Consider the following 9407-nt stretch of genomic DNA (forward strand, 5'->3'; position numbering starts at 1 on the left):
TCCTCACTGTGTGGTTTTTAAGGTGCCGAAGTCAACACTAGTCGTGACCCTCATGGTGGTTGTTTTGGTGAATTCCCGGTGTGTTTATTTGTGTTCTGTTGATACTGGATGAATGGGTCTTTTGACAGAGTCGAGTCATAATCTCCTTTTACCTTTGTTGTTCGGCATCTCAGATCCTTCTGAGCTACAGGGAAGCAATCTGTGCATCCAAACGATTGATCTGCATCAGTTTTCTGCCATAGCTCAGCCTGCCCGTAAAGGCCTTGCTCCTAATACTAGGTCAGCAATAAAGCCGTCATGGAAACTCATGTGTTCACCCTCTCGGTTTAAACTCGGGTTATAGGGCTCGCTCATGTCTTGAGCTGGACCCCTTGCATAGTAGGCATCACTTGATTTTTGATTATTTGTAGTCCCATGTCATTTGCTGGTTCCACCTCGTGGGGGTTGGCACACTCTGCGTTCACACAGCCTGGGCTCCTCATTCCGGTTGTGCCAGGACTTCGTAAGATGCTATCTCCTCCGAGGTTTCCAGGCCCTCATGTACAGTGCCTCATGTACTCCTTCACCCCAATCCTTTTCCTTCTTACATTGCTCTTCTTGCTGCCCGTGCCACTCAGAATCCTGTTGCTCTCCTGCCTGCTTTCTTTCCTCCTCCTGCAGGAGGGCAGGGCGTCCTCAGCCTCATGGCCCTTGACCAATGTTAGTCCTATAAATCCAAGCGAGGAAGGGACCAAATACTCATCAAATTCTGCTGGTTTACCAAATATTTGTGGACACAGGCTAGTTGGGCATGCTTACTTTGGAGAAGATGATGGTAATAATGGTGCTTAAACTTCTCATTAGGTTTTGCCATCAGCTTTGTGCCACATCTGGGCAGAGGCTTTGTCCATTCCGGGGCGAAAAAGGAAGTGCAGCTCCCAAGGACTTCTTTGGGGTGGCTGGGTAGGGTGGTGGCTTGGAGCAGTATCCTACTACTAGGTTACCCCTTTTTGAGCTGATGTAAATGTGGAAGAAAGAAGAAGAAAAGAAAGCCATCAAGGAAAACCTGCACCACCGTTCACTACGGTGGGCGCCGTGCCTGGAGCAGAAGCGCTGTTACTAGTTCCAAGGAGCCTGGACGCTCTGGCTGTGGGGGGTCAGTTCCCGGGCAGCTGCTATCGTAGAGGCTCTGAAAGGCCCAGCAGAGGGATGAAACAGAACAACACCACAGCACAAAATCAAAAACAGTTTAACTGTATAAGCCAGTTTTTCAGACATTTCTCTGATCTCTGTTTCACCTAAAACCTATCATCCCTTGGCTTTACGGTTCCAAAGAATGGCCGTCGCAACCTGCTGCCTTTTGCATCTTCTGTTAACTTGTTTGGAGAAGAAATGGAGGCAGTCCACATCCGGCCGAGTCACTTTTTAGGCCGAAAGCAATGAAAGGTATAGGTGGCACTCCTCGGCTAACGTGGTGTCGTGAGCGAGAGTTTCCCCTACAATTTCTGATCGTGCCTCATTGACAGGAACGCTGCTCTATTAGCACACTAAACAAAAGCCAGAAAGCATAGAACACAATATGAATTATTAACCATCCTTGTGATTTCCCTCCATCAAAATGTGAATAGCGGTGCATCTTAATTAGCTGTGGCATTAACTGGGACTTTGTTCTGGAAAACACGCAGAATGACTGACTGGCTTTATCTATCAGGTAAAAATATCACCTCTTCAGAGAGGCCTCCTCCGATCTCCTGGTCTTGAATAAACCCCACCAAGGCACTTTCTAAACGTCGACCTTGTTTGTTTGTTTAGTATTGGTAGAGTTCGACAGTGTTGCCTATTATCTTATCTAGTTACTTATTTCTTTACTGTCCTTCTGAGCCCTTCCACTTCCACAAAATTTCACGAGGACGGTCTTGTGTCCCATGCGGCCCCTGGAAGGTGGCCCAGAGCAATCAGCAGGGGCCCGGGTAAGTACCTACGCACAAGCGCGAACATGGAGTTAACCTCCAGATCACAACTGCCATCCCATGAACTAAAACATGGAGCATCCGTTTTGCCCGGGCAAGGCATGGAGGGACGTTCAAAGCAGAGCATCACGGCCCTGAGACGACCAAGTCCTGTGTCCCTGGCCTTGGCCTATGGGCAACGGCGCTGCTCTGGACCGAGACACGCCTGCCGGGGGCACGAAGGAACACTTTTTGCCATTCTAGGTACATAGGTACATGCCATAGTTTAAGGAATTACGATCCTTGAGTTTATCATCCATCCCAACAACCATCACCCCGTTGGACTTACACTGAGGTGATAAGTTTTGAACATGTTCTTTTAGGGAAACTTAGTCATTTCGAAGAACTTTAGAGATGGTTGCCTGTTTCAAGCAGACTCAAAAATGTCTTTTTAAAAATTGGGTAGTCCCTCATCTAGCCTATCTATTTGGAAAGGATTAACACAAAACCTTTCCCAAAACTACTTTGAATCAGTTAGTTCTAAATACACTGATAAGATTGTTCAAATTTTGTATATTTTTAATTAGTCAGAGATGTGAAAAATCAAGAAGAATGTTTTCACCCTCTTTATTTCAAGTAGGAACCAGTTTGACTCAACAGGAAGACCTCACCTGTGCCTCTCCGCATGATGGACTCTGGAGTGTGAGTAGGTCTGTAAGGATGGGGTGTGTGTGCTATAGTAGGTGTGTGGAGCATTCTTTTTTTAAAAAAAAATCAGCATTATTGAGATATAATTCACTAACCATGGAATTTATCCATTGAGAGTGTTCGATCCATGGTTTTTTAGTGTATTCACAGACATGTGCACCAGGCACAGTCCATGTTAGAACATCCCCACCCTCCTCAAAAGCAGTCCCATTCCCATTAGCTGCCACGTGCCTCCCACCCATCTCCACCCTGCCCCCAGCCCTAAGCAACCAGAGCCTGCTGTGTCCACTCTCCGTCTCTGGATTCCCTGCTGTCGACACTTGCCACCCAGAGTCACACAACACTGTTTATGACTGACTGGCTGCTTCACTTAGCGTGTCTACTCAAGGTCCATCCATGCTGAAGCATGCACTGCTCCCCATTGCTTTTTATGGCCATGTAATATTCCATCGTGTAGGTATATTGTGTTTTCTTGGTCAATTGATGAGCTTTGAGGTTCTTTTCAACTGTCACGAACAGTGTTGGTATAAATATTTGCGAATAAGCTTATGTGTGGTCATAAGTTTTCATCTCTCTTTGGTATATACCCAGGAGTAGAAATGCTGGGTCATGCAGGAATTCTATATTTCACAGTTTGAAGAACTTCCAGACTGTTCTCTGAGCAGCAACACTGTTTTGTGTTCCCACCAGCAGTGTATGACGGTTCGTATTTTCCACATACTTGTCAAAACACTGGCTATTATCTGACTTTTCGGTTCTTGCCCCTACTGGATAGAGGTGGTATCTCATTGTGGTTTCAATTTAATTTGATGTCTAAAGATGTGGAGTATCTTTGTGCCTATTGGACATTTGTATATCTTCTTTGGAGAAATGTCTATTCAAATCCTTTGCCAATGTTTTAATTGGATTGTTAGTCTTTTTACCACTGAGTTACAAGTGTTCTTCATGTATTTTTCATAGAAGTTCTTTATATGATACGAGATTTGCAACTGTTTTCTCCCATTCCATGGGTCATCTTTCTACTTCCTAGATGTGTTCTTTGCAGCACAGATTTTAATTCTGATAAACTCCAATGAATCCATTTCATTTATTGTTTGTGCTTTTAATGTCCTGTGTATAATCCTTTGCCAAACCCAAAGTCATGAAGAATTATGCCTATGCTTTCTCCTAAGAGTTTTATAGTTATTACATTGAGGTCTTTGATTCATCTTGAGTTAACTTTCATGCATGGTGTGAGGTAACTGTTCAGATTCAATCTTTTGTATGTGGCTGTCCAATTGTCCCAGCACCATTTGTTGAAAAGACTATTTTTTTTCCCAAATTGAATGGTCTTGGCACGCTAGTTGAAGATCAGTTGATCATTGATGTACGGGTTTATTTCTGGACTCTCGATTCTATTCCATTGATGTATATGGCTATTCTTGGGCAGGAGATCATTCCCTTGACTGCTATTGCTCTGTAGTAAGTTTTCACACCATGAAGTGTGAGTCTTCCCACTTTATTCTTCTTTTTAAAGATTGTTTTGACTATCCTGGGTCTCTTGCAAATTCGAATGAATAGTAGACTCAGTGTGTCAATTTCTCAAAGAAGTCACCTGTGATTCAGATGGGGATTGTGTTTCTGTTGAATATCCTCCCGCTCAAGAGATTCCTTCCTCAGTTGTGTCCAATCTACTAATGAGTCCATCAGCAGCATTCCTCATTTTATTGCACTGTTTTTGGCTGTTATCACTCGGTTTTGATCCTTTCTCAGAATCCCATCTCTGTTACATTGCCCATCTGTTCTTGCATGTTGTCCACTTTTTCCATTAAGGAATTTTAATCATAGTAACTTTAGGTTGGTGATCTGATCATTCCAACTTTTCTCACCATATCTGTCTTTGTTCAGATGCTTGCTCTATCTCTTGCAATTGCTTTTTCTTCTTTCTTTCTTTCTTTCTTTCTTTCTTTCTTTCTTTCTTTCTTTTTTTTTTGTATTTTTAGAATGCTTTACAGTTCTGTGTTGAAAGCTGGTCATGAAGTCCTGGGTAGAAGGAGGCATGGTAAAGAAGCCTGTGGAGGTGAGGCATGTGGGGGAAAGTGCTCTGTAGTCCTTATCAGGTTGCAGCCCCCTCTGGACTGTGAGCTTCAGGACTGCTTCTCAGTTCTGGCCCCAGCCCTGAGGTGGGACACAATGGCTGGAGTGTGGGGAGGGGTCAGTTAGTCTCAGATAAAATCATTTCCTTGCAGGCAGGCCTTGTCAGGGGCAGAGTGTTCTAGGGCATTTCAAAGGGGCTCCTTCTCCCCTCCACCTGCCAGAAGCCCCAGGGATATTTCCTCCTGGTTTCTTGAGCACCTGATAGAGCTTCTTTTTTATTTTAATATTTTATTTAAATTCAATTTGCCAATATATATAACACCCAATGCTCATCTCATCAAGTGTCCTCCTCAGTGCCCATCACCCATATTCCCTATCACCCTGCCCACCTCCCCTTCTGCAACCCTTTGTTTCCCAGAGTCAGGAGTCTCTCATGGTTTGTCTTCCTCTCTCCTTTTTCCCCACTCTGTTCCCCTCCTTCCCTTTTGGTCCCTTTCATTATTTCTTATATTCCACGTATAAGTGAAGCCATGTGATGACTGTCCTTCTCTGATTAACTTACTTCACTCAGCATCATAACCTCCAGTTCCATCCACATCAAAGCAAATGGTGGGTATTCATCCTTTCTGATGGCTGAGCCATATTCCATTGTGTATAGAGACCACATCTTTATCCATTCACCTGTCGAAGAACATCCTTAAGCCTGTGGGTGCCCCCACCGGAGTCTTTGTCTCTCGGAGCTGTCTACACAGAGCCTCCAACTATTTGCTGTTTGTATTTAATTACAGGTTGGGCTTTCCTCCCAGGCTCTGGTCCCTGGAGGGTTTCTGCTTCAGTGGGTTGTGATTTCCTATTTTTGCCTGCCTGTCTGTCTCTCTAATTTGGGGTAGAGTCACCTTAGAATTTTTGCCTGTGATCTCAGCATTTTTATTTCTTTTAATCTCTGATGAAAATAATGGGTCCAAAAAAGAATTTTTAGCATTTAAGCCAAAGAGAGTTACAGGAACAGATATGAATACTGAAGTAGGTTATGCATGATCATACACCTCCACTTCCCTCAGAACAGATAAGTCCACTTCAGACTCTGAATTTTCAGGATGCAGGACCATCGTGTGCTCACTTGTGCTCTCTCCCTCAGTCGGCTCAGCCGTTCATGCTACGGGGAGCAAGGCTCTCTGCTAAAGGCTCTGGGGCTTCGATGATGACTATGGTGAGCTGCCTTCCTCCTCCTCATGAATGGATCCTAGGAAACCCTTCCACACAAATCTAACTGTGATCATAATTATCTTAATTATACCACTAGACTTTGCTGACTATCTGGAAAGTCACACCTATGAAGGCAAGGACCGGTGCTAGCAGGGGTCTGATGGCACCGTCAGTGGGTGACTTCCAGGTCTGCCGTGTGCAGTCCACCTCAGCCCTAGGTTAGCTTTCTCTCATTTGAAAGGTGTGATCGTAAGAAGAAATAGGAAAAGATTACAGCCTGAGAAAATTATGGGGAAAAGTAAGAGCAAATGCTATTTCAGTGAGAGGCTATGTATGGTCTCAGGAAATCAGAAGCCAGAAAATGTTTAAATGGTCTGTGCCGAAGCTATCCACTAATAAAGGGTTTAACGAGAGATGTGAAAGATGAAAACTCAAATTGTGTGGAAATGTACATTCTGACCCCAATTTGGAAGGCCAGGGGCGGAAAGCGCTTTCCTGGGAGTAATGAGCCCGCTGCACGGACAGGCCAGCATCATCCTGAGACCTCAGGAAGCGGCAGCCAAGGGTGGTGGTGGAGTGCTAAGCCCACCACTCTCTTCTTAAGAAGATAAATATACAGTACACCGTAATTAGTAAAAACCTCTTGATGTTTATATTTGCCAACTTTTCCAGTTAAATTAAAATTATTGAGAAACTTCTGTTTTTAACTATTCTAAATGTTTTGCTTTTAATCATAAAACATCACAACATCGGGAATATGAATAATTTTTTTCTTGAAGATTGAGGATATGCCAATTATTTTCAACATTATTACAATATTATTGACTATATTCCGTATGTTATACATTTCATCTCTGTTCCTTAATTTTATAACTGGAAGTTTGTACCTCTCAACTCTCTTTATTTGTTCCACCCATCCCCTATCCCTCCCTCTGGCAACCACTGGTTTGTTCTCTGTAAAGAGTGTTTATTTGTTTATTTTATTTTATTTTATTTTTTAAGATTCCACATATGAATAAGATCATATGATACTTGTATTTCTCTGACTGACTTATTTCACTTAGCATCCACATTGTTGCAAATGGCAAAATTTCATTCTTTTCTATGGCTGAGTTATATTCCATTGTGTGTACTCACCACATCTTCTTTATCCATTCATCAGTCATGGGCACTGGGTTAATTCCATATCTTGGTTATTGTAAATAATACTGCAATAAACATAAATATACATATATTAATTTCCATTCTTATGCATTACAACTATTTTTGGAAAAAAATAGTAACTGAAACACTCATACAGTACTGGTGGGAGGGCAACCACATTGAAAATTCATTTAGCATCTTGCACTGTTGTTGTACATGTGTATATATCATATCACCTAGGTCTATACTCAACAGAAGAGGACACATGCAGAAATGTCCACAGATTATTATAACCCCAAATGGAAGCAATTCTAGTGTTCATCAACTCTAAAATGGGTAAGTCCCTCACTACACATTGATCTATATGATATGACATGATATAGTGTGATGTGACATGGTTTGACATTAGAGGATATGACATGGTGTGATGTGATATGACATGATGTGTTGTGAACTGACACAACATGATGTGAACCGATGTTGTATGATAAGTGATATACTACTGCAGTGAGGACAGGCAAACTACAGCCTCCAGAACATGAAAGCATCTCACAAACATAATGTTGAGTAAGAAAAACCAGACACTCTATGGTGCACGTTGTTCTATTCACACAAAGCTCCAGAACAGGCTCCATGAACCTGTGCAACTAGAAGTCAGCACAGTGATTTCCTGGGCAGTGGCTGGGCAGGGACGCAGAAGAACTGTTGATGCTGGTCATGGTCAACTTCATGACTTGGGTGGTGGTTACATTCAGTGTTTATTTGGGGATTAGTTGTGTAATTCATCATTATAAATTGTAATGATCTGTTCACTTTGATTGATTTTACTTTGAGGTTTTTAAAAAATATTTGATAAGTGATTGAGAGAATCTGGCAAGTATGGGAAAGTCTCTAAGGAGGTAAGGTCACAGGAGTCCAGGAGGATCTGGATCATGATGAGCCATTTGAAGGACTTTGGTTTTGCTCTGACAGGGATGGAGGCCACTGGAGATCGTTGAGCAGAGGAGCGGTCTGCTCTGTCTTCTATTTTGGAGTGAACATTCTGGCTGCTGTGAGAAAGTATATGGTGGGCTGGGGCCAAAGGACAGCAATAAGGTCAAGAGTGTGCATTTCAGATTGGGATGCACTTTGGTAAATCGTTGTCTATGGAATCTGCTTAGTTTACAATCACACTGGCACTTTCCCGCTTCATCCCTGCATGGTGGGCTTTAAAGCACTTGATATTTATACATTTGATGGGGAAAATGGTATCTTATGACAGTTTTAATCTACATTTCTTGTATTATGGGTGTGGTTGATATTTTCACTATTTTGAGAGCCACTTGCTGCTGCTTCTCCATCCACACTGTCCCCGTTTTCCTACCACCTTGATGTCATTCTTGCATATTTGTGTATGTCCATGGCATATCAAAAAATTTAAATGTCTGTGATTTGAGGTCCAGCTGCATATCTTACCTGTGTCCTAAGTTTTTAAGTTGAAAGTGCTTTCTTACCCAAAAATCACTATTAAGTATAATGATAATAAAACCTAAAATTCACATTTTATTCCAGAATTTTTGTGATTTCTTTTTTTTTTAATTTTGGATCATTATTCCATTTAGAATTAATTTTGGTATATAGTATGAGACAATAATCCATGTTTTCCAAAGTCTGAGAACAGCACAGTGTTAAGGGCACATATTGTGAACATAGATTGTTTGGTCTCAGAGAATTCATCTTTGCCAATTACTAGCCCTATGACTCTGTGCAGCCACTAGTCTATCACAACAACACTAATCTGTCCACCTGGAGTGGATAACAGGATCATTCAGGGGGAGCCACTCAGGCTCATCACCATCTTTCAAGACTACCTGTGAGCGAGCTGCATATCAAGTGGATGCATCTACAAACCAAGCCTGGGCTCTTCCTTCTGTCATTAGTTTCTCCTACAACCATGGGTATGAGCTGAGGACAGCTGATGCCATGATACTGAGAGATCACATGAGAGTCAAGGACATCTGCTCATACAGCTTCTTGTGTCTAATCCCACTTTTGCTTGTTCCCATCAAACCACTTCCATCATGCCGTAGCTTGTTCCCAGCCTATTTACATGGCCTACTGGCCTGGCCAGTCATGATGGGCAATTCCAAACGCATGGCCACTTGGAGGTCCATGGTCAGGCATTCTGTCTCTACCAATAGCGTGCCACCTATTATTTTTCAAAAGGTGGCAATGGTCCATTGCAGATAAATTGAACTCACTTTGCGAGTCCAGAGTCTTACATTTGTCCTTTCGATCATGGTGTCAGCCATAAAATCTACATTGCACCTGTTCCCATTACTAATATCTCTGACATCATAGGATCTG

The sequence above is a fragment of the Canis lupus genome, chromosome 12, assembly GCF_048164855.1.
Source record: "Canis lupus baileyi chromosome 12, mCanLup2.hap1, whole genome shotgun sequence".
In the NCBI taxonomy this organism is placed as follows: Eukaryota; Metazoa; Chordata; class Mammalia; order Carnivora; family Canidae; genus Canis; species Canis lupus.